The sequence below is a fragment of the Cyprinus carpio genome, chromosome A1 (genome assembly GCF_018340385.1).
Source record: "Cyprinus carpio isolate SPL01 chromosome A1, ASM1834038v1, whole genome shotgun sequence".
Lineage (NCBI taxonomy): Eukaryota > Metazoa > Chordata > Actinopteri > Cypriniformes > Cyprinidae > Cyprinus > Cyprinus carpio.
The window spans coordinates 2,398,350-2,424,935 of NC_056572.1; the positions used below are offsets into that span (position 1 = coordinate 2,398,350).

General features: G+C 36.9%; 1 pseudogene; it reads left to right on the top strand.

Moving 5' to 3' along the window:
- Positions 1–3,448: 3,448 nt before the first annotated feature.
- Positions 3,449–26,341, top strand: LOC109068002 (annotated as a pseudogene).
- Positions 26,342–26,586: the final 245 nt, after the last annotated feature.

The following is a 26,586-nucleotide window of genomic DNA, read 5'->3' on the forward strand; positions in this document are numbered from 1 at the left end:
TTTATTTACAGAGAGACTGACATGGTGGCAAAATAAAACTCAATGTAATTTGATCAGAAGGGGCAACAGGAGATGCACGTTAATACCAGTGTAAATGGCAATCTGTCTCTGCCTACCACTTGCTATTAGACAGATGAACACAGCCACCCTCTTAAGATTATGATTTCACTTTTTAACTTTAGTTAGAGTGTAATGTTGCTGTTTGAGGATAAACAACATCTGCAAACTTATGATGCTCAAAGTTCAAGGAAAATGTTTTTTTTTTTTTTTGGGGGGGGGGGGGTATTTCTGAGGGAGAGGCTTCATAGAACTGGGAACTCAATAGTGTGAAAAAAAGCTTTGAAAATAGCTGATTTAACACCCCTTTGATAGGTTAGCCAAGTGGTAATCAGTCTTACACTTCAGATTCAGATTAACCCAATCTACATTTTTATGTAACTGACTTTAATGAATTATGACCAAAATCGGATGACTAATGTCTAAGACTTGTCTAAGTGTTTTATGCAACCGGCCCCAGGTGTAAACAGGGCCTTTAAGAGAAATAAAAAGCGAAGAAGAACAAGAGTTTGTGGAAGAAGAAAAAAAAGCATTCTTTCTGAAATTCCTGACACTTTGAGACATCAAAGTGATTCCCATTCTCAACTGGAAACGTGAGATTTTGAGGATAAAGATCTGGTTTAGATGAGTTGAAAGGCATTATGAGCAGACTATGAGATAGATTTGTGCTGACAGAGTGTCTCTGTGTGTAAAGCCTGTCTGTGCAGGCCAACACTTTCACTCTTTGTACTGAGAGACAAAACCTTTTCACACTGACCTGAAATCAGTCTTCCAGACTGCAGCAAACAGCACAGGTTAAATCCTCATTATCAATCAAAGAGATAATGGCAGATCACCGGCACCTTAACAGGATAGTTCATGTAAAAATGTCAATTCTGTCATCATTTACCTACCATCATACTGTTCTAAACCTCTACTGTATCTTTAATAATGTTTATATTACCCCGAAGTGCAATTTCATTTTGTAAAACATAAATCTTAAATGAAAAATTTTTATATTGATATATAAAATCTGAGAGAAGCCAGCAGGAGAAAGCACAGATGTCAGTCCTCTAATGTGAAAAGCCACTGACACAGCAGTCGAAGAGGTCACTGATGATTAAATATGTCAAAAATTAAGAGTCACACTGGACACAGAACATTCCCAGAAGACAAAACAAGCACCAGAAACTCGAATCAGACACTCGGCCGGTGCAATTCAGTATGCATGGCATGCTTTCATACCCACTATATTACATACAGCACATTTAATAATATCAAATAAGCTGATATATCAACATGTAAATAAATGTCCACAAAAATGGAAAGACGTTCATCATCATGATAAAGGCTGGTTTTGATATTGCTTGATTTTATGTTTCCTAAATATCAGTGTTTGCAAAAAGTAGGGACAAAGTAAAACAAAGTAATTAACTTTAGTGCTATTGCAATGTCATAATTGGATAAATTAAAGAGGAAATTCAATAAAATTGTACATTTGCGATAAGACTATAGGCTATCGATCTAAGGATCAATGAAGTGAAAGTCCAGAAACACGCAGATGTCTTGTGAAACTAAACCATGAATCTTAAATCTGTCACAATTGTAACAGTAACATGTCCTTCCTGTTGAATTTCTTCTTCTCGTAATGGCAAAATTTGGAAAATCTTCATCTCCCTCATCATCATCATAGCGGGCTTCAACAATTAACATTACATTAACAATATGTCCGTGTTCAAACATTTAACTTTCGTATATTGCACAAAACTGACAAGATTTATAAATTCTCTTCCTCTGACAATGAAAAAAAACCCGCTGTTGGTATGTTTTGTTTGAATAAAAAGTAAGTGTTATGACTAGAGTTCTTGCAGATGTGCGTTTGTCCAACAGAGAGTCATGAACTGAACCCTGAGCTGCATCTCTGTTGCATGTTGACAGATGAGTGAGTGTGTAAACAAGAAACAAAACCTGAGCAAGCTACACACACACACACACACACACACTGGGGACTCCCCACAGGCGTAATGGTTTTTATTCTGTACAAACTATATTTTTGTTAGCCCTAAACCTAAACCTAGCCTTTGCAGAAAACTTTCTGCATTTTTACAATCTCAAAACATTGATTCATAAGTTTTGTACCACTGTGGACCTCAATTTAGGTCTCCACGGTGACACAAGTCCCCATGAGTTGGTGTGTATTCAGGTTTAAGTCCCCACCTGTATAGAAACAAACAAACACACACACACACACACACACACACACACACACACACACACACACACACACACACACACACACACACACACACGTATCCTTGTGCAGACTCTCCATAGGGATAATGGTTTTTATACTGTACAAACTGTATTTTCACCCTACACATAAATCTACCCCTCACACAAAAAAATCTGCTTTTTTACATTCTCAAAAAAAATAAAATAAATAAATAAATAAATAAAAACCTCATTCCGTATGATTTATAACCTTGCTTCCCCTTGGGAACCTCAATTTAAGTCCCCACGGTGACATGAGTCCCCATGATTCTGTGTATTCAGGTTTAACTCCCCACTGGGACTGAAAAACATGTACACACACACACACACACACACACACACACACACACACTCACACTCACACACACACACACACACACACACACACTCACAGACACACACACACACACCCCTGGTGCTTGGACCTGCAGATGATTGCCCCATGGGGCATATATTTTTATTTTATTTTATTTATTTTTGCTTACACTTGTTGTTGAACTGCTTTTGTTATTAATAGTGCTTTAAAGTGATTTGCAAACGAAACTGAATTTTGATGTTTTCAAAGGGCCTTGATGCACAGTAAGTGATGGTCTGCTGCCCTCTGGTGTTTGTTTCCAAACAGTCGATGCATTTTAATCTTATTTAAAATAAGTAAATGTGATAACCTTCTGATTTTCATTTTTTTTTCACTTACTATGGTAAATGTGGGTCATGTGACAACATTACATTAACAAGGTAAGTGCAATACCAGAATGTGTTTCATTTAAATACAGCATAAAATCACTGTATTTCTGATACTGGTCTTCTGGGTTTTTCTATGCTTGACTTTTCTCTTGTATGAGCCGTCACAATTGTAATTGTGGGTCATGTGACAATGAAAGTTACATGGTACGTTCAGTATTTTTTCTTTTTTTAAATAAAATGTGAATATATTTCATTATAATACATCATGTAATGTCTGTATGTTATAAATGAAAGTGGATTGTTTAATTTTTGTTGGACTATGATCGTTAGTCTACCTTTTATAATAACTGTAATGTTATTAGTACATGTTAGTCAGATGATTATAAAAATAATCTCTATTGAAATCAGAGTGAGCAAGCGCCCAGGCAGCAGCCAATCACGGCTCGGGTGTAGAGAGTAGGGGCGGGGCTTGTGAGCTCACCTTTCTAGTCCACGCTCAGGTGACCGAGAGAACGCACTCAGCTCAGTGGCGTCGGAGATCCCCGGATCTTCAAAGTGTGATCTGCACTGAGCCGTCATTATGAAATCAATAACGAGACGGGATTATGATCGGTTTATCGCCAGCGGAATATGACACAGGCGAAGTTTTGACAGGTGTGGAAGAAAAAAGCGTCTGGACACTTAAGGCTAAGTATGTGTCATCTCACAATACTGTCCGTGTTGTTGCTGTTTTATTTGTATATGTTTTATGATTTCTTTTATTTTTCGCATATAACGGGTTATTATGATGCTGCTTGAAAGCGGAGTTGTGTAAGTTACATTGTTTCTATTCCAGCTCCGACATAAACAGGTTGTTCTAGGTTGTGTGAACTCAAGATGGAGCCATGACTACTTAAACAAAACCTAGATATTTGCTTAACTAACTACATGGTTAATAAACCACCTAGTTACACTCCTAGTTAAGTCTATTCTAATGTTCTTGTGTAGTGCTGAAACGACTTCTTTGGCTTCTTCCTGAAAAATTAGATTTTTGTTCGAATTTGGTCGTTTTATTCACCAACAATAATAAGAATCTATAGTTTGCAGAGATTTAATTGTTTATTCAGTGTTAAGATTGCATTGCGTACTTTTTCTGTATTTTAACCATAAATCACTTTTATTTAAAGCGCAAGTTGTGCCACAAGAGTTGGTTGTAAATTCTTGTTCACACTGATAATCAGACATCAGGAGAGTGCAAACAGTGGTGGGAATAGAAAAGAAAGAGGAGCTGAGCAGAAATAAATCAGACATAGAAACCAATAGATCTGACAAAACAGTGAGAGAGACTTGAGAAAATCTCTGACAGATTTAGTAGATTTAGGGAAGGTTGTTAGTGCACATGGGGAAGTCCCTCTGTGTCTGTGTCTGTGTGTGTGTGTGTGTGTGTGTGTGTGTGTGTGTGAGAGATAATGTTTTTCTTCGCAACAGGTGAAACAAGTCACACACCTTTGTTTCTGGATACACCTGTGATGTTTTGTGACTTTATAGCGGTATGTTGTTACCGAGTACAAACAAGCAGATTAAGATTGTCCTAGTAATTTTATGTTAAAATGATGGCTTACTGCAGTAAAAATGACTGTTGTCACAGTTGCCTTTCGTGCATATCATTCCATAATGCATTCCAGCAGCTGAATAATGTAATTTTAGTATTATAGTTTCTTTTAATATTTTAAATTAGCATTTTTTTTCTCTTCATTTTAGTTTAATTTAGTCATTTTGTGATGTGCTGAAACTTTTCTGTTTGGGTTTATTTTTATTTCAGCTTTAGCTCAGTTTTAGTTTTTATTTATCTCCAGTTTTCCTGGATGAACGTAAAGGATTGTCTGGTTTTTGAAAGGAGAAACACTTCAGGTTGATAGTGTACTACTTTTATGTGGATTCGCAATAGAAAACAGATTAACAGATTTAATATGTGTCTAAACTTCAGTAGACAGTTCCAGCTGTAGCTCCTCCCCTTGGCTTGCCCTTGCCTGATTCTGCCTTGTCTTGTGCTGAGGATTAAAACACACACACACACACACACACACACACACACACACACACACACACACACACACACACACACACACACACACACTAACCTTCAGGACTGCATAGCTGTGTCATTAGACTCACTCGGGAATGCTGTAGGAATAGTGACTGATTATAGCATCACTTGAACAATGAATGTCACAGTATTAGGAAAACAATGTTTTTAAATCCCTGCCTTCAGTAATGTCACTCATTTCTGGTTTATTATATTCTATTCATAAATCTTGTTTACTCAGACTGAATCATCAGAGACTGCTGGTGAAAGGGGGGTGTTGAATGCTTACAGAAAAAAATGTCTCAATGGGACTGTAAAGAGCGTTCAGACTACAAAAAGCATTCAGAAAGTGTCTCTCTCATCTCTGCGTTTGATCGGACTTGTGTAATTGCAGCAAGCATGCGTCTCTCTTGCTTTGTCATAGGGGCTTTCTGTGTGCAAACATTCTCTCTCTCTCTATCATTTTTTAGGATCTCTCTCATTTTGTTTGTCCTTCCCCTTTGAAACCTACGCAAACAGCATTTTCTCAGTCGTTACATGTGAACATCCCACATGTTCATGATAAACTCAAGCAAGCCATCTATGATATAGCATGCCTGTTATATCAGGATTTCAGCAGTGTTTATTTTTCCTCAGGCATTTTCAGAAGATGAAGTAATGTGTTCATTCTGAACTTGTTTAGTTGTGTCGCGGCAGTATTGGCTGATAATCATTTTAAAGGTGCATTCAATATGTCTTTGTTTACATTGTGCCCTCTTATCCCTGTCCTATTGTTTTGGGCTTTATTCATAAGCTTGTTTACACAGATGCATGGAATGTAAAAAATGGATTCATATTTATTTACTTATTTTTGGTCTCATGAATGACATTTTGTGTTTGTTTTGGTTTTTGTCCCCCTCCTCCTTTCATTTGCAGCTCCAAAAAATCCTCTCTCTTTGGAAAGCTTTCTTCTTTGGGAAGGATTGCCACCTTTTGTGTCATAGATTTTTTTTACTGCTTGTAAGTGTGGACAAACTCTGCAAACATAAGATAAGCACGCACCATGTTTTGGTATGGAAACATGCAAGCATAGCATATTTGCATGGGTTCTCACATTATGTAAAGTCATTGTCTTCCCACCCCACTTCCCTGTTTGAAAGTACCACGTGGATTGCAAATGTCTCCATGGTTACTCGTCCCAAGTTACCTCTAGGCCTGTGCGGTTCCACCAATCAGGACGGAGACAGGTGTCGTGTTAATATTTATGCAGATCATGTGCTTTGAACTCTGGGTAGGTCCCTGACTGAAAAGTATAAACATGCAGCACGTTTGCATCTCACGTGTGTTCAGTAAAACCTTCCACAGGCCATAAAATATGATAAGTTCTGGTTATCTGCTGCATTTGGCCTGCCAAAGATATTAATGCATTGGTGCTCTTTATGATTCCAGGGACAGATGTAGCTTTTGAAAATGTTTTCATGTGTGTGTTCACCGTCTGGTCAGAAATCGAGACCCAAAACCAGGTCCAGTACTCAAGGCTGTAGTCGTCTCCTCTTTGCATACCTTGTAAATTTTTCAGTAGACTCTGTAATAGCCCTCACGTCACCCAGTCACCATGGACACCTGGGACTGCTGCTAAATCCCCCTTGTGTGTCTTCAGACAGTGCTTGATCATGACAAACATGCCTGCTTTGATTTGCTTGGGTGTCTTTCATGTGTATGTGCCTCTGTGTGTGTGTGTGTGTGTGTGTGTGTGTGTGTGTGTGTGTGTGTGTGTGTGTGTGTGTGTGTGTGTGTGAGAGAGAGAGCAAGGGCCAGGTGTTTCCATCATGAAAGTCATATACTAGGAGATCAAAAACCGTGCATTACTGTCAATTGGTAATGCGATCATTAATAATAACACTAGTATTTTAGTATTTATAAATAGCTTTACATAAAAAACAAAATAAGTTCATGGATTGTCTGCATTTAGATAGCTAAGTAAAGTTTTCCATTTTATTGTTAGGTTTGTCATTCTGTTATAGGTGCATCGTATTTCTATTTTTATAGGGATATATACATTTTCAGTAACTCTTTATTTTAAGAACCAATTCTCATTATTAACTAGCATGCATATGACTAGCATTTTGGCTGTTTATTAGTATTTATAAAGCACATATTAATGCCTTATTCTGCATGAGCATATTTTAGATCCCTTAACCCCCCCATACCTAAACTTAACAACTAACTTACTATTAATAAGCAGCAAATTAGGAGTTTGAGGCAAGAGTCAGAGTTAATAGTTGAATTTGACCTTAAAATAAAGCATGGCCATATTGTCTGTTTTATAGGGATGTAGGAATCATTGGCCTATAGTGATTTTTTAATTGTATCAGTATTATTAGATATTGAATATTGAATTATACTTGCTCAATTGCCTTTTTTCATTTTATTTTATTTACATTTGCCATCATCTGACACTCATTTAAGTTAATCTCGAAAAGCACTAATAGTTTATTAACACTGTTAAATGTAATCATATACCCATTTTTAAAACTGCACAAAAATAATGTGTAACACGTGAGTAATTTCAGTTTTTATACACTTTTATACACCATTTATAGTATAGATTTCTAGTATAATTTTAGCATATGAATTTTTACCCAGTACGGTTTCTTATTTCACTTCATTATTTAACCATAAAGTCAAAACATAATGACTTGTAAGAGTCCTTACTGTATTATTCTGTATTTTTGGCGTAAAAAACCCTAAATGTTCTGAGCTACTGATCTGATTTATGGCAGTCGGACATGTGCTGTGCAAGTGCTAGTGGATGACTTAGAGAACAATCTCCAACACAAGTTACGACGACAGCCCTGTGATAGGGTGGGACTGACTTGCTAGCCGTGTTTCTGTCTTACCTAACCTTTCACTTCAATATGAAAAGCTCCAGGGACACTCCCTTTGGCTTGCAGGGCGTGAAACACAACCCATTCTCAAAGGAGAGTCAATTACAAAGGGACTCCAAGCAAATAGTCCAGCCCTCACCAGTATCACATTACTTTTTAAAAGTGATGATCTTGTAAGGAAAAATGTAACTCTGCCTTTTCTCAGCTGTTAAACTTTGAAAACTGTTTCGTATGTGAACAGGTGCTTTAATGAGGCGCTGTGAGTTTTCTGTGAGTACAAACACATGGAACCTGTTTTTCAATGCTGTGACATGACATTTAAAGGTCGACGTCATTCCATGCCTACTTTATATGAAGTGGTGCTCAGATAAAAATCAGTTTCTCAAGTCCTATTAAGCAAAATGCCTACCTTAAATATTCTCGCTGAGGTTTGTAGTTTCTCAGGAAGTGGTAAGTATCGAGTTAACATAATTAACTAAATGACCTTAACTGGATAAGTGTGGTTAATCTGAGGTAAACACAGGTCCAGTGTGCTCATGAGTGACTCCATTCTCAGACAGTACACCCACACGTCAGACCATTACTATGATAAGACATCTCTGCTGCTCAGTCAGGAAAGTCATTTCCCTAATGTCTGTAGAAAGGCCCTGCCCCAGATTTGTCCCAGTATCTCCTGTCATCTCTTTGAAGAAGTAGAACAAGATCCAGAATCCAGTGTCGTTTCCTCTCCAGAGGTTTTCACCGTCCGTGATTAATGAGTGTATGTGTAATATGGGTCACTCTTTTCTGATAGCAGAACGCTTACCCTGGTCATTTCCTGTGAGCGCATTTCATCCGGACTTGGCTAGGAAGCTGCCTTTATTACAAAACATATATATAACATTAAAATAAGTTTTATCTAATGGTGCTTTTACTCACAGCCTGCAGACAGTATCACTGAATGTGTTTTTCTAGTTGACTAGATCGCTCAGTAAAAGTCACAGGTCCACCAGAAATGGAAAACACTGATGCATTGTTTGTGCAATTATGCACAAATGTGTCTATAACCCTTGCTACCCAGTCAATGATTTAACTGACAGTGTTTTTGTATGAAGGCGTCACATAAGGAAACTTTCAAGGCATCATAACCACCTGACTATGATCTACAGCAAATTTAAAGGGATAGTTCACCCAAAAATGAAAATTACCCCATGATTTATTCACCCTCTAGCTTTCCTGGGTGTACATTACGTTCTTCTTTCAGATGAATACAATCAGAGTTCTATTAAAGGGCACCTATCATGCCCCTTCTTACAAGATCTAATATAAGTCTCAGGTTTCCCCAGAACGTGTCTGAGACATTTCAGCTCAAAATACCCCACAGATTATTTAATATATAACTTTGAAAATGCCTATTTTGAGCGGAAGCAGAAACGTGCTGTTTTCGTGCATGTATCTTTAAATGCAAATGAGCTGCTGCTCTCCGCCGCATCGATTCCACTCAGAAGGCTTTTATTAACCCCTCGGAGCTGTGTGGAGAACTTTTAATGATGGATGGACACATTTTTTGAGCTTTGAAATCTGGACCCCCATTCACTGCCATTATAAAGCTTGGAAGAACCAGTACATTTTTTAAATGTAGCTCCGATTGGATTCGTCTGAAAGAGGAAAGTCGTACACAACAAGGATTGCTTGAGGGTGAGTAAACATTAATTTTTATTTTTGGGTGAACTATCCCTTTAAGTGAGTTTTAGACATAACCAGGCAAACTACACTGCTTACTCTTAGGTAGAAATAGTTTTTTTCTTTTTGTATGACCATATGAAGATTCATTTTAAAAATCTGTTTTATTCTCCATAACTGTTTTTATTTATTGAATCATTAAGAGAAATAGCCTTCTGTGATGCTGGGTGACTTTTTATTAATTTAATTAATTTATTTGATCAAAAATACAATAAAAACAGTATAAGTGAAATATTATTACGATTTAAAATAATTGCTGAAATATTATTTACCTTTGTAATTTATTTCTGTGATGTGCAGCTGTATTTTCAGCATCATTACTCCAGTCTTCAGTGTCACATGATCTTCAGAAATTATAATAATATGCTGATTTGCTGCTCAAGAACCAGTCAGTGTTGTGGAAAGTAGTATACATTTTGTGAAATCTGTGATACTTTTTTTCTTTGTTTTGTTTAATTGAATGTTCAAAAACATTTTTTACTTCCAAAATTTTTTTCTGACATTACATACATACATACATTTTATATTTTTTTAATATATATTTAAATTTGCAGGGCTGGTCTTGACAGCAGTTAACTACATCTCCTCCAGCTGCAGTGGCTCATGGGATCAGTGTTTTTATGCCCAGTCTGTCTGTTCATTTATTGAATGGAGTTTAAGAGTGGCTTTATTTCAGTTTTTTTATGCAGTTTCACAGACAGAAGCTCTCTCTATCTCATGCTCCCCCTCTCCATTTCTGAAACCCCAGCTCCTCTTCTCGTGTCTTCTTCATTCTCTTCTGCAGAACCATGCTAAACCTCTTTATCACTGCTCTGATCCATCGAGTCATTTCCTGGCCCCGCTCGTCTCACTCACACTGCTCTCATTAACACAGCTTCTCATTCTTTTCTTTTTTCAGAATCCCCTTGACTAGATCTCAATCTACATTATCTCAGAAGTGCTCCTGAACCCTCTGAAGATGTGGATATTTTCTGCTTTACGAAATACTGTGTCTCCAGCAGCCGCTTTCAGCAGTAGTCTGGCTGAGGTAGGTGGAAATTAAAAATCTGCTCTGTCTTTCCTCTGGGTTTCTGTGCTTTATTGAGAGTGGACGGCTCCATGTGTAACCAAAAATGTATGTGTATCTGCCTGTTTTTGTGTTTCAAACTGAGCTTTCTGCAATGATTGGCTCTGAATTCATGCGTGGACAATAGTTTCTGCATACTGATTGGCTGTTTAGTATTGTGTATAGGTTCACTTGGCAAATTCACAGCTATGGTGTGTGTGATGCACTGATTTAGGATCCTGGTTGTAAAGATTTATACATGCTGATGCTGAGATAGAGAACACGCTTTTTAACCCTTTTGACCACTTAGAATAATAATTATGCATTATTTTTTGCGGTGTTATTATTTAGCTAGCATTTATTATTTTTTACATTTATTTATTTATTTATTTTTATTTATTATTTAAAAAAAAAGAAAAATTGTCTTTGCATAATAATCTGTATTGGTTTTGATTGATATAAAACAGTATTGATCAACCTCAAATCAAATCTTCTTCTGTAGGCTTAAATCAAGATCAAATGCTTGAAAAGTGCTTGGAATTAGTTTCGTAGAAAAATAAAATTTGTGCCTATGTATTTAAAAAAAAAAAAAAAAAAAAAAAACTAACATATTCATTTTGAAAAAATGTTAAATGCATGAGTTTGACTGTGAATGAACTGAAAAAGCCTACACTGTTTTAATGGTATCCCAGCATGCATTTCATAATGGTTGAGAGAATATCCAGAGTGTGCAAAAATATATGCAAAATATAAGCTTTTTAAAAATGTAATTAAAAAGAAAATTAATACTTTTTTTTTTTTTTAAACGCTGTCTTCAGACCACATGGATTATTGAGAATGCCATTATTAATGCCTTGTCTCATCCTTTAGACAACACACACACACACGCACAGGCACACACACACACACACACACACACACACACACACACCAAAGAAGCTATAGATAATACTTCCTACGCACATTTTTGACTAGAGACAGAGAGTGCCTTTGTATCCGTGTATAATCACTGGTGCTTGCACACACATTTGGTTGAAGCCAATGGCTGTTATCTCAATGCTTATTGCTGTGGGTCTGTTTATTGATTTGATAAAAATAGCTCGGCATATACAGTAGAGAGCAGGTGAGTTGCAGTACTGCAATATTTCTTTATTTTAGGAAGCATTACATAAGTCGCAACATGTATGATATTGCATAGCACACAAAGCTAACTCAAATCCACATGCTGTTAATCATTCGCATTAAATTAAGGCAGCCACATTATTGCAACAGACCTCGCTTGGAAGGCTTTGATTTTCTAAAGATTACACATAGCTGTTGTCAAGAGTGATGCACATTAAAACAGACTTCTCTGATGTATTGTTAGTGTTTGGTTTGTGCTCTTTTAAATCAGGTTGTCCTGTGTTTATCTCCAGGTTGTCAGTGTCTGATGCTACTGTGCAGTTATCCACGTTAGGTTCAAACTGGCATCAACTCCACCCTTCATGATGGTTTAGTCCTGCTGTGAGGGCACAACAATGACATCCATGGTTGTCAATGGGAAAAGAGGAGGCCAGTCACTGGTCCTGAAAGGAGTGGACCCTGAAACATGCATGATCGTGTTCAAAAACCACTGGGCACAGGTACTGAATATTTTACCTTTTACCTTCTTTCCTCATTTGGCGTTTTTCTAAAGTTTTATGTATGCATGATGCTACTGTTGGCAAAATAGAAAATATATATGATGCTCACTGTGGTGACATTTATTTGAGAATTACCTTACAAAACAAAAAGTGTTGTTGTGCACAAACCAAATATTATATGAGTAGTGTTAGTTTCAGTTTATTTTATATGAGGCTTAATGATGAAATACAATAATAAAACAATTATTGTATATACAAAGTGTATTTACTTTACTTTGTAAGCTGTTAAAATCCTGAGCTGGTCCTAGAACGGACTCTCGTGGTGTTACACTGTGAATGAGGCTCCTGACCTCTTCTGTCGATTCAGCAGAATGCTCCAGAACACAGAGGCATTGTTTGGGTACAGAAGACGAGTTCAGGCCATTAGAGAAACTCTAAAGACGGAAATTAGGGTGAATTTTGGAAAGGGAAACAGCATATGAGATCATTTGAATATTTTAGTACTCATTTGGATAATTTAGTACTTTCACTCTTTGACCACTTCCTGCTTACTTTGCATTGATGAATAATGCACTTTGTTAAAGAGCAATATGCCATTGGCCTTGCATGCACTTCCTGGAGACTTCGGGTTATTCCTTTGCTCTATTAAAGGATTATTTCACTTCCAGAATATAAGTGTCCTGGTAATTTACTCACTCTCATGTCATCCAAGATGTTCATGTCTTTCTGTCTTCAGTCGTAAAGAAATTAAGGCTTTTGAGGAAAACGTTCCAGGATTTTTCTCTATATAATGGACTTCAATGGGGTCCATCAGGCTGAAGGTCCAAACTGCAGCTTCAAAGAGCTCTACACGATCCCAGCCGAGGATTAAGGGTCTTATCTAGCGAAAAGATCGGTCATTTTCTTTTCATAATTTATTTATTTTTTTATTCTGGAAGTGAACTAATCCTTTAAATGACCCAATCTCAGTCTGACACACACCTGACTGGGAGTTTTGTTACAAAGGTAAAAGACAGAGGGCTAAATGTTTCACAGTTGATCAGGATTAGCAGCTTTCAGCTACTTCTGAGTTAATTTACATCAAATAGTTGAGATGTTTTTCTGCTACATAGCAATATTCCAGTATAAATATTTAATTTATTATTTTAAATAATCATTTTAAATTATTTTTCAAACATTTTTTTAATTTATTTTTATTTTTTATATTTATATTATTTTAATTAATTAAAATGTTTTATGTTTAATTAATTAGAATAATGTAATTTTTTAAAAGTTATTAAGTTGGCTTGAAAAATAAACTTTAGCCTGGTCTGACTCGGTATGCTAAATCTTTTCTATCTGATCAGACTTTCGGACATTAAACAGACAAGCAAACCTACAAAAAAAAGTCCCTTAGATTTTAGATTAATGTGGCCAAAACTTTTGTACAATAACGTTTATAGAGTTTTTAAGCTTTAAACTATGTTAAGAACATGCTAAAACATCCAAAAAATATGTTGAATCATGGTAGCAATGTGTTAAATAATGCTATCAAAATGCTAAAACATGCTAGCAATGTGCTAAATTGTGTTAACATGTTAAAACATGCTAGGAACATGTTAAAACATGTTAGTAGTGTATCATGTTGGGAACATGTTAAATTGTGCTAGCCACATGCTAAAACATGCTAATGGTGTGCTAAATCATGTTACAATATGCTAAATGGTGTTAAAGCATGCTAGCAATGTGCTAAATCATGTTAACATGTTTAAAACATGCTAGCAACATGCTAAAACATGCAAGCAATGTGCTAAATCATGTTAACATGTTTAAAACATGTTAGCAACATGTTAAAACATGCTAGCAGTGTATCATGTTAGGAACATGTTAAATTGTGCTAGCCACATGTTAAAACATGCTAATAGTGTGCTAAATCAAGTTAACAATATTATAAATGGTGTTAAAACATGCTAGCAAAATGCTAAAACATGCTAGCAATGTGTTAAATCGTGTTAACATGTTAAAACATGCTAGCAGTGTATCATGTTAGGAACATGTTAAATTGTGCTAGCCACATGCTAAAACATGCTAACAGTGTGTTAAACCATGTTAACAATATGTTAAATGGTGTTAAAACATGCTAGCAACATGTTAAAACGTACTAGCAATGTGTTAGAACTTGCTAGCAAAGTGTTAAAACATGGTAGCAACATGCTTATTCATGTTAGCAATGTGCTAGCAGTGTTAGAACGTTAATAGCATTTAAAAATCATCAAAAAAAAAATCATCAAACTTAAAGCTAGTTATTTCAAGCCAACATTAAATTTTGTTTCCAAATTTTACTCATCTAGTTAAATCATTTAGCGACTTCATCCTTTAAAGGGAAAGCTTGCTATACTTGCTGCACTTTGACTGTAGGGCTGCACGATTAGTCGCATGCATTTGTCATGCGTGTCTCATCAGTAAAGCCGGTTTTTAGCGGTAAATGTCTGTCACCTGTTTTCAAACGGGAGCGGCAGTTAATACACAGAGCCGTAGTTCACTGACAAGCTACGCAATATTCTGTTCATAATTGAGATGAATCGCATTTGATTATGAACACGATATTGCGTAGCTTGTCAGTGAACTACGGCTCTGTGTATGACCTCCCGGTGCATTTGAAAACAGGTGACGGATATTTACCGCTAATCACGGAACCGGCTTTACTGATGAGACACGCATGACAAATGCATGCGATTAATCGTGCAGCCCTATTTGACGCATGACAAATGCATGCGATTAATCGTGCAGCCCTATTTGTTATTATGTGGTGATTATTATTTTTGAGAGCGACATGCTTTTTTGTATTGTTGGTGGAATAGGGTGTAGGTCACGGTCTTGGTAGCGGTGGAGGACTCGCTAGCTTCCGTTTCGGTCCAATCCCTGGCGATGAGGCCAGCGCCGTGCAGAACTATGTAGAGCACATGCTCTTCCTCCTCATGGAGGAGGAGTGTGGTCAGAATGGAGCCATGGGGCCCATCCTGGAGTTTGTGGTGATGGAGAACGTGTTGGAGAGACTGTTTATCTGGAGCCTGAGGCGAGAATTCACAGATGATATGAAATTGGAGCAACTGAAGATGTACGAGATGCTGATCGGACAAGCCAAGCAGCCATTACTTCATCATAAACCTGTGCTCAAGCCTTTGATGATGCTCTTGTCGTCCTGCTCCGGCTCCCCATCGGGTCCAAGCTCCTCCGCCGTGGAGACAGAACTCGTGCTGCTCTTGAATCAGCTTTGCTGTGTCCTGGCTAAAGACCCGTCAGTCCTGGAGTTGTTTTTCCATACGAGCGAGGACCAAGGAGCTGCTAATTTCCTCATCTTCTCTCTACTCATCCCTTTCATACACCGGGAAGGGTCAGTGGGACAGCAGGCCAGAGATGCGCTTCTGCTTATCATGGCTCTTTCTGCTGAGAACCAAGTTGTGGCCAAACACATCGCAGAGAACACCTATTTCTGCCCGGTATGAGCCTATTATTATATATCTTCATCTTATATTTATACTGTTTCACTATTTATGTTTCTCTTTTTAAAGTACTTGGATTCTGTCCAGAAGTGCTTATGATTACTAGAGTTACTGCTGTGCTGCCTTGCTTTATTTAATGCTGTGTATTGGCTAAATTACCATTTAATTAAATGGTCTTTAGGGACCATGGTGCTTTCTGAAGTGTTGAGTGCATAAAAAGGCATTCCCATTTCACCCGTTTAAAATACTGTATTGAATCCCAGTGTAATTTATATGGTTCTGATATATTGTGTTTTTATATAATTTTGTATATTTAAGTTTTTATTGTATTTTAGATTTTTTATTAGCCATATTTTCGCATTTAGATAACTTTGACATCATCTTGTGCTCACAAGAAGTTAATCTCAAAAAATGCAAAACATTTAATAACACTTAAATGAAATCTTTAGTAAATCTCCAAATGTATATGGATGTTGTGAACATTTAAAAATGATTGTTTTAGTTTTTTTTTTTTTTTTTTTTTTATTTTTTTTATGTTTAGACTTTTATAGAATTTTGTAACTGGGCTTGTATTGGTTTCTTTTGCTACATTTAAATATGAAAATGAATAATTTTTGTTTCGGCTGAAAACTTTACATCTGTAAAGACGGCTCATTAAATTGGGCCAACTTATGTTACACGGGACAGAACAAACTAAAAACGAACAAAACAGGAATCGAATGAACACCTGCTGTACATCATCACAATTATATGAATTAGCAAACCATGAAGAAATTTATAGCCTCCGCTTATAATGAGCATGAAGCTCTATTTTTAAAAATTTGAGTTGTGTTATATTTTGTTTTTTTTTTTATGGAATTGAAATGAAATGTAAATTAAGTGAAGAGGTAAGTTAAGTTGGTTTGGTTTTTTTTTTATTGATTGATTGTGGATTGTTTCTGATCACGATTTTTTCTGAATATTATTATATTTTTGTTTCAAATATATGGGACCTTGGGCTGCATAGTGTGTTCTTGTTTAAAGTTATTTGATTTTGTTGAGTCATTATGTTTCAATTGTGTATTAGTGTTAGACCATGTTTGTAAAATGACATCAGCCTTACATGACCTCACATTCATCTGCCAGTGAATGAAGCCAGGAGGCATGCAACTGAAGATTGTTGTGCTATTACATAATGAACGCCTTTTACTGAAGTGTTCACAAGTGTATTTTGAATTAATTGGCTATTAAATTTACTTACTATCCATATATTATAATCCTGACAACCAGCGATGTTTAAAGCCAGAAGAAGAAAATATCTGTTAGTCAGGTTGCTCCCAGATGATTTTTATGGTTGCAGATAGCGCTGCAACAAATTATTTTGATAATCGATTAATTTAATGATCATTAGAATGATTAATTGACTAATTGATTATTTCACTGACTATTCAGTAGGCTTTGACGGATTATTCATCTTTGCAAATTGTTAACATATTGGGTTATACATATTCTGTACATATTCATATACATATAAAGCTGCTTTCAAATGCATTCTTTACTGCCTTTTTCCCGTGCTGTCATGTTTGTTGTGTACACACAGCACATATTTACATATTCATCTAAACGCCGCTCTCAGCAGCGTCAGGATGATTTTTAACAGTAAATCACTGCTTGCTTATAGCAAACAACTTTTTAACCCTAAGCAAAGAATGAAAATGAACTTCAACGGGAATATATCGCCCCCTCTACACATGACAGTACACTATTCAACAGCAACAATTTTTTTTTATGGTGGATGTTGTTGATAATGTCAACTAACCGTTTTCAGCCCTAGTTGCAGATGAATGACATGGAGTAACAGTTGTATTTTTATTTTGTATTATTTTTGATGAAGGTTTTGGCTACAGGTCTGAGTGGGCTTTACTCATCTTTGCCCACCAAGTTGGATGTACCCAGTGAAGAGTGGCACTGTCTGCACCGTGAGGACTGGCAGCAGCTGCCTGCTCTTGTGCAGTTTCTTAACTCCTTGGAGTTCTGCAATGCTGTCATACAGGTGTGTGCTTGTGTTGCTTCATTTCTACTGCACTTGTGTTTTGTCTGTAGCAGAGGTGTCTAGTCTTGCTCCTGGAGGGCCACTTTCTTAAAGAGTATAGCTCCTGCACACTTGCAAGGAAGTGACCCTTCAGGTGTGTTTAATAGGGACTATAGCTAAATTCTGCTGGACAGTGGCCCTCCAGAAAGAGTATTGGATCAATTTACACATTCAAACTTCCTCTGCAAATTTTGCAAACATTCTTCTGGAAGTCTTATGTCAGGAGACAAAGGTTAAACTATAAATGAACATTATTGCAGTACCCTTATCTTTATGTGCCCAGTAGATAAAAGGAAGAAAAATATATTTAAACAGTGTCAATTTGTGTGTAGGTGGCCCATCCTTCCATTAGAGACCAGCTGGTTGGCTACGTTTATATTGGTAATGTTTTTCTTGTTCTTGTTGTAGCAGCATTAATTAAGGTTGGTTGGTGGGAAGCAAGTTTTTTTTCTTGATATGTTTCCTGATATCAGGAAGATTTGATTTTAAGCACTCTAATCTTCTGTAGCTGACACTTGAAGAGGTGATGAGAGGTGAATGATAACTAGGAGCTTATTTGTACGTATTGTTTCTGAGCGTGTATTGATGTGCATTTTTGTAAGCTTTATTATGCTTCATCCTGCTTCATCGCCATGACAATGTACACATTTTGGACACGCTGGTCAGCCGCATCAATACTCCTTTTCAGGTAACCACAATCTCATCCTGACTGTCAGCCGATTACAAAACAAATGCATCCAATTGAATCTCAAAAAGCAGTACTTACTTGAGAACAGGCCACTGAAATAGTGCTGGGCGATACATTGAATATTAGATTTGGTTAGTGCGACCTCATAGAATCAGACTTCTGCACACTTGCGAATCATTTCATCATAACCAACAAAGTGTAAACACGATGGAAATAAAAGATTCATTGTGCAGTGTATTCCGCATCATTGATTATAATGGGAGTATTTGTAAGAGTGCAGAACTCAGTCAGTGAGCTTGGGTGAAGGTGAAAGGGTGAAGACAGGCTCCAAAAGTATTAAGAAGTGGTAGATAGATTAGTTAAAGGAATGAAAGTAGATTACAGGCTCTTTCTATTAAATTAGACTAATATTTGAACTCAAGTATTAGTTTGCATGTGTATTCAAACAGAACACCCTACAGCACTGAGCCTTAAGAATCCTGTTAGGCACGAGAGTCAACTTTGTTTTATTCAGTGTTGTTTAACACATGCAGTGTCTTCATTAAGCTGTTGGTTTTGTAGTAGTGTGTTTTATAAGCTGTGCTTTTGTTCCAGCTTGGCACAGTATCGCTGGCCCTGTTCCGCACTCTCATTGGCTTGCATTGTGAGGATGTCATGCTCCAATTGGTCTTCAAGTGAGTATTTTTCTGCAGACTCTTCATGTTTATTTACTTGTTTGTTGTATGATGTGCATCATGTGTATTTTAAATAATGTCTCAGTGTTGATGTTCAACTGTGTTCTTGCGGCACTATATGCGTGTTCCCTCCTTTCCCGACAGGTACCTGATCCCTTGTAACCACATGATGTTGAGTCAGCGGAGAGTCCTGAGAGAGAGAGACTGTTACTCTGTATCGGCCGCCAAGCTTCTAGCCCTTACACCCTCCTGCTGTTCTCCAGAGGTCATCCCCCCTCCACTCAGACAACTGGACTCCATTCTGTGGTCAAAAGGCACTGATGGCTCCCATATAGGAACTATGGGTATAATGTAGTTCCATTGCTTCCTGTGGAAGAGTTTGCTATTTTATGTAATGTGAAGTTGCTTTGTGCATAAAGTGTCATTGTAATAACAAAACATATAAACCTTGACCTATATCAAAAACTAATATCTCATAAGGGCCAAGATCAGGGGTGTCCAGTTTTGTTTCTGTAAGGCCACTGTCCTGCTGTGCTTAGCAGTAACCCCAATTAAACACAGTTAAACCAGCTAATCAAGGATGACTAGAAACATCCAGGCAATGGTTTTGGGCCAAGTTGGCACTAAACTCTCCAATGGCCCTCCAGTAGCAGAATCGCAAACGCTTGACATGGATTAATTCAGAAGAGATTTTAATAGTAATCGTTAAAGGTGTTTTTTGAAAGGATTTGTAGGTTTTAATGTTTTGTGTTGGTCTCCGCAAAACCATGCCCTGAAGATTTGTTGACTAAGATCAAACTTAATGAAAAATTTGTTCAGATTAGTGGACTCAAGTCTGCAGACTGAAATGTTATTCATGTCTCAGTGACTTCCGTCTTCTGAAATAAATCTGCAACTTCAATAGTGCTGGCATCAACTTAATTACTTCATTCCAGACTATGTAATCCGCTTATGTCTGTACTTGTTATTAAAGTGTTTACAAGCTGATACAAATTCCAAGCAATACTTTTGTTAGGATCAGTATTTGTGAAAAAGAGGTCATGAAATGTAACTGTTTTAATATTGCTTGTATATTTTCCTCTAGAATCAAAAGAGGTCCTCTCAGAGGAGGACGACTGTGGTAACTCCTGTGTCATTGGCTCAGAGATCTACCTGGATGTTAGTTACCTGGACTACTTGTGTGATGCACAAAACAGCATTAGTCACTGTATACGAGCATGCTGTGTGTGGTCGGCCCCTTACGATGGTGAGAATCCTCCTCCAGAAGAATACCAGCGCAGTACCTTGGAAGAAGCAGGTAGGACTCGGCCACCAATTACCAGCAAGAAAACCCCAAATAAGATGCATCACTCTGGTCCACCCCTCAAAGATCTCACTGCTACTCCTGGATTGCTGGAGCTGGAGTGGGATGATAGTTATGATGCTTGTCCTACACAACCGCATCCAGAGGAAGATCAGGAGACGCGTCCCATCCCGGACGAGCCCCCGAAACACATTCAAGAACTGCGGAGAACTGCTGTTATGATTGTGAAGGGCTCTTACATTGAAGAGTCTGAGTTCCAGAATGATGTTATGGTTTATGACCTTGTAGCTCAGAAGGATGCTCATGACTCTGGTAATGGCTATCATGCCCCATCCAAACCTACTGAACCAGCAAAGCAGGAGGTGTTAGATGGACCAGTAACTGATCAAAAAACTGCAAATTCAGAATCCTTGATGAGTAATGGCTTGAGCTCCTCATTAGATGAAATGGACAGTAAAAAGAGAGGGTCCCAATCAGAACACAAGTCACTGGAAGGGGAGGACCTCATGGCCCAGTATGAGGAACTCATAAGGACTCTGGGTGCACAGCACAGTAGTCCAGCAAAAGCAGACGGTGAACTCAAGAGTCCTACAGTCCTCATGGATGATGAGGAAGATGAGATCGACTTTAATTCTTTCTCACCAGAAACACCAGAGACAGAAAAGTTGCCATTGCCTTTTGGTACCAAACCCCGTAGCGGGAGCAGGGGACATGCTGTGCCTTTTACAGGTCAGAAAACATATTTTGTTATTTTGCTAAATTATTTGAATTCTTTCACATTGTTCTTCATACACTCATTTATATAATGCACTATTTCAAGGGACATTATCGAGTGCACTCATTCTAAACCATAATGATTGTTCAACTGTGTACATTAGTGTATACTGCCTGCTTATATAAAGTGGTGTGTAAAACATTAAGCAGTATACTATAATAAAAATTTCAGCAGTAATATTGCCTGTTTATCTCAAAAAGTACATACATAAAATTGTGCACTGAATTGAATTATGTAGCACAATTGTAGCCAGGTCTGCATAACAACACCAACCTAGTTGATACTCAAAACTAGCCCAGTCACGGCCAAAACTTGCCAAATCGCATTTCGGGGGGTCAAAACCTCTTTCTGGGGTTCCACCTCGGTCGAAATTGCATTCTAGGGGAGAGAGGGGTTAACCCACGGTTTAAAAAGCAACCAGTCAGTCAAGCAAGCAATCAGTTCCGGCTCCCATGAACTACTGCGCAGAGCTTTGGAATTGATTTGTGTTTGTTTCAATTTAATGTTCTATATGATATTTGGGTGTGTTTTGTTCTGGCTCGTTTATTTTCCTTTTAACTAATATTTGTTTCACTCTTGTCTTTCTCAGGGCCGTTTCTGAGTGTACTGCTGTCTCGTCTAGAAAACATGCCGAGTAACTCTCTCCATGTGAACTTGCTTCTGACTGGCATTCTGGCTCAGTTAGCTGCTTACCCTCAGCCCCTGCTGCGCTCCTTCCTTCTCAACACAAACATGGTGTTCCAGCCTAGCGTCCGCTCACTATACCAGGTACTGAAGTGCATGCAATATCTGATCGGCTGAATGAATATGGTTTTAAGGCACACTAACTGAATATTAATTTTCATTGCATACTTAATTTGAGTTAGTACAGAAGTAAATAAGACCACAAAATGCCCAAACTGAAATTTCACTCTATCCTCCAATAAACATCAGCTTTAACACAATTGCCTACATTTCGTTAACTCAGATAAACATTCCAGATGTTTTGAGCGTATTATGTATGCAGGGCAGTTTAGAAATGTCACCTGTTTAGACCAATGTCTAATGTGGGACACATTTACGAGCTCATTTGAACTTTGCTTTGGATTTGGGGCATGAAAAATGGATTTGGGCCACATTCAGCTTTAGTGTGAATGCAGCCTTTGTCTCTATAATTTGTCTCCTAATATGTGTCCCTGGAGCACAAAACCAGTCATAAGCGTCAATTTCTTGAAATTGAGATTTACACATCATCTGAAAGATGAATAAATAATCTTTCCATTGATGTATGGTTTGTTATGGTAGGACAATATTTGGCCGAGATACAACTATTTGAAAATCTGGAATCTGAGGGTGCAAAAAAATCTAAATATTGAGAAAATCATCTTTAAAGTTGTGCAAATGAAGTTCTTAGCAATGCATATTACTAATCAAAAATAAGGCTTTGATATTTTTACGGTGGGAAATTTACAAAATATCTTCATGGAACATGATCTTTACTTAATATGCTAATGATTTTTTGCATAAAAGAAGAATCTATAATTTTGACGCAGACAGTGTTTTTTTTGGCTATTGCTACAAATATACCCCAGAGACTTAAGACTGGTTTTGTGCTCCAGGGTCACATATTATACAGATGCACAAACCCACAAAAATAACATCAGTGGCACATCAAACAGTGTCAAAGCAAGGTTTTGTGCTCAGTACGTAGGGTATTATTTAGATTTCCCCTTCGTCAGCATAAAATGGAAAAGTCTCAAAATTTATATGAATTGGCTTTTAGCAGAGCAACATGATTGTGTTGCCTGATACTGTATGTATTTCAGTAGAGCATAATTTGTAAACAAGTAAATTAACTGAATTATACCTATTTTGTATCATTAAAAGAGATTAAAGCATTAGTGAAAACTCAGAAGCTTTTGTCTGCCAGGTTGCATTCATCAGCATGTCTTTGAGAGGCATGCATTAAATCTGTTGCTTCACTGATGTATTAATACACACAAAGGTGTGCTTTCACTTGAAGCCTTGACCTTGTTTAAGGCCTGTTCACACCAACACGAATGTTCATCACAACTTCGATCTGCTTTTTGTATGCGATTTCAAAGGGAGGGTCTCTGATTGCTTTCAAGCAGAAATATCAGTTATTTCAGAGAAGCACCTGTATTGCAATCACTGCATGTTGATTTCAGGTATAATGAAGATATTTCATAAAGTGGTTTGGGTGATCCAATCACACATTTTTCACACATTACCTGAAATGGATCTTAATATCAGGTGTAAATGTGGATCTTTCATGCATGCATCGCAACAAGGAGAATATGGAATCTGTTCATTCATTCCCTTCTTGCCTTTCTTGATTTTATAGGTCCTGGCCTCAGTGAAGAACCAGATAGAGCAGTGGTCAGCGAATAATAAAGATTTCCCTGAGCTTCTCACAGCTGCTCAGCATTGCTTACTGGCCAGAGAGAGTTCACTAAGAGGTAAGAGTATGTTCTTATCCTTTCAGCCATGCTGTTTCATGATTTAATAAACACAAAACACTTTTACTACACAAAGCTTAATCATTTGATCAATATGTGCATATTTCATTAACATGACCCAATAATATAATACAATATAATATAATGGATAAATGGTTTCATATTTGTTTGTTCACTTACTCTTCCTCGTATAGGTTTGAATAAAATACATTATAGCATTTTCTGTGACCACGTTTATGTATGTATGTATTTCCATTTCAATCTAGACTCTCAGAGTCCACAGAATGGAGATTGGTTCCATGGTTCTGAAGCAGACAGAATCAAGAAGAACCCGACTATCCAACCCAAAACTGTGGTTCCCTTAAACGAAACCGAGGTCTATGCCACGGTTCTTTTCACAGAGTTCCTAAAAGAGCTTGCAGCCTTTGCACAAGAACACTCCATCCTTTCTTATCCTCCCACGGAGCAATAGCCTTGATTCTGTTTTAACGTTTGCTGTTAATGTTTCCAGGAAACTTTTGAACCTCTGACATTTTGAATGATTTTTGGTTCTTGCTGAAAGCACTATAACTACACTGTAAGCGCTAAATGAATGTGGGAATGTTTTTCTTATATTGTTGATGGGGGTTCTTTCAGCATGTTTTTGTCGGTTGTGTGAACAATCCTTAAAACTTCCCTCATTTGATTGATAATGCATTACCAAACCTCATTTCCCGGCAACCAGCCATAAAACAGTCAATTGATTTGCCTTCATTTCATAAAGGTGACTTAAGGATGCAAAATGCTGGACATTTAACTGAGATTTCAGGCCAGAACTAAAGAGTGACGGCCATACAGTCATTGAACATTAAGAGGCATTAGACATTAATAACACTTGATGACCGTATGCTCTGAAGACTGTTCAGTGCTGCTGATATAGCCATGATGGCCTTATATACTTAAAGTGCCTATTCTTTTAGTCCTTCATTTTCAACATTGTCTGTACAGTTTTCAGTACAGTAAACATACTTTGTAAACCTGATCACTTGCCATTTTATACAACGGACTAAATGACCTGTTGTCTGTAGGATTGCTGGATTTCCTTTCACTTTGAGAAACACATTAGTTCTGGTTCCTTCCTCATCACTGGTGTTAATTTCAAGTTGTTAATGAATGTTTAAAACTTGCAACACACCTGCTTGTTAATTAGGATGAGGTGTCTTTCTCTTATTGGGGTAAGATATACACTCCTGTTCAAAGGTTTAAGGTCAGTAAGATTTATTTATGTATTTATAAAGAAATTAATACTTTTATCAAGGAACCAAGGACACATAAAATGTATCAAAAGTGACAGATTTTTTTTTATTTTTTAAACAATTTATAAAACAATCATGAAAAATGCATCACGGTTTCCACAAAAATATTAAGCTGCATAGTTGTTTTTAACCTTTTAACCATAACAGGAAATGTTACTTAAGCACCTGAAAATTCAGCTTTGTAAATTACATTTTAAAGCGTATTTTTAAATTAATAATATTTCACAGTATCACTGTATTTTTGATCAAATAAATGCAGCTTTGGTCAACAGAAGAGACTTCTTTCAAAAACATTAAAAAATCTTACCAACCCAACACTTTTGAAAGGTAGTGTATCAAAACTATTTTAGAGGGATATAAGATATTGCATTTTTACAAACATGATTCTAAGACATTGCCTTTATATTTTGAGTTTTGTTTCTTTGTTGTTTGCATGGCCTCTAAAAATGGCCATGAAAGGCACTGATTTTGCTGGAACACATTTAAAGAGACCACAGCCAGAGTTGCATACATCACTTTTTTTTGAAGAAAGCAACTGATATACAATTCCAGTGTATCTAAACACCCATATGCAAAAGAAAAAAAAAAGTGTCTTTAGTATCAAAGTTGCTGTCTTGATTTTAAAGTATTTTTACAGTCAGATGTCGTGATATATCAAAACATGCATGAACTTGCTCAGTTATAAATGCATATTGAAACTCACATTTGTTTTTAGTACAAACTGATTGTTACATGGAATTTGTAAGCACACTGCAAGCAACGGTGATCTAATAGAGATTATGCTTTAAATAGAATTTCACAAGTAGCCTAATATTTGAAAATATGAATATTTTTGTCACGTTGTTTGATGAGTTGCCTTAAATGTATTCATTGGCTTTGATTATTCTGAATACTTTTTTAAAAGGTATACGATTTGAATGAAGCCTGTCCAAAATTACGTCAATCAAAACTTAATTACCAAACATCATGAGGCCACAATGTGTCATGTGAATCCAAAGATATTTATATGCTCTTTTATGTACCGCTGGTGACCTCCTTATTAGAGGGGCTCAAGAGCTAGATCAGAAATTCTATATTAAATCTCCTTTACTGGTGGTAAGCAATACTTCAGTTTCATCTCAGTACAGATGTGCATTTCTTGGTAGTAAAAAGAAATGCTGAATCTGTAGTAATGTCACCAGCACATCTTTTCACCTGTTCAGACAGGAAACTGTTAAAACATGTTTTGTATGTCAATGGAAATAGCATGTCATCTTGAATAAAGATATCTTCTTTAAAGTGGCATGTGAGTGAGTGGGGTGTAACATTGTCAGTCTTCTGAAGTTCTGAAAAGTAAATGCTGCTTGCTTATTGTATCAGCTCCATATCTGATCATTTTTTTCTAATATTTTCTATTTTTGACAGCACTATACCTAATATATCTGTAATTACAGTCAAAGAAGAGTCACACAAACTCTCTCCCATAGTAAGGGTTAAATTTAGCTAATATTAAGCACAAAAATGCATAGAAGTATTTTGTACAGCTAT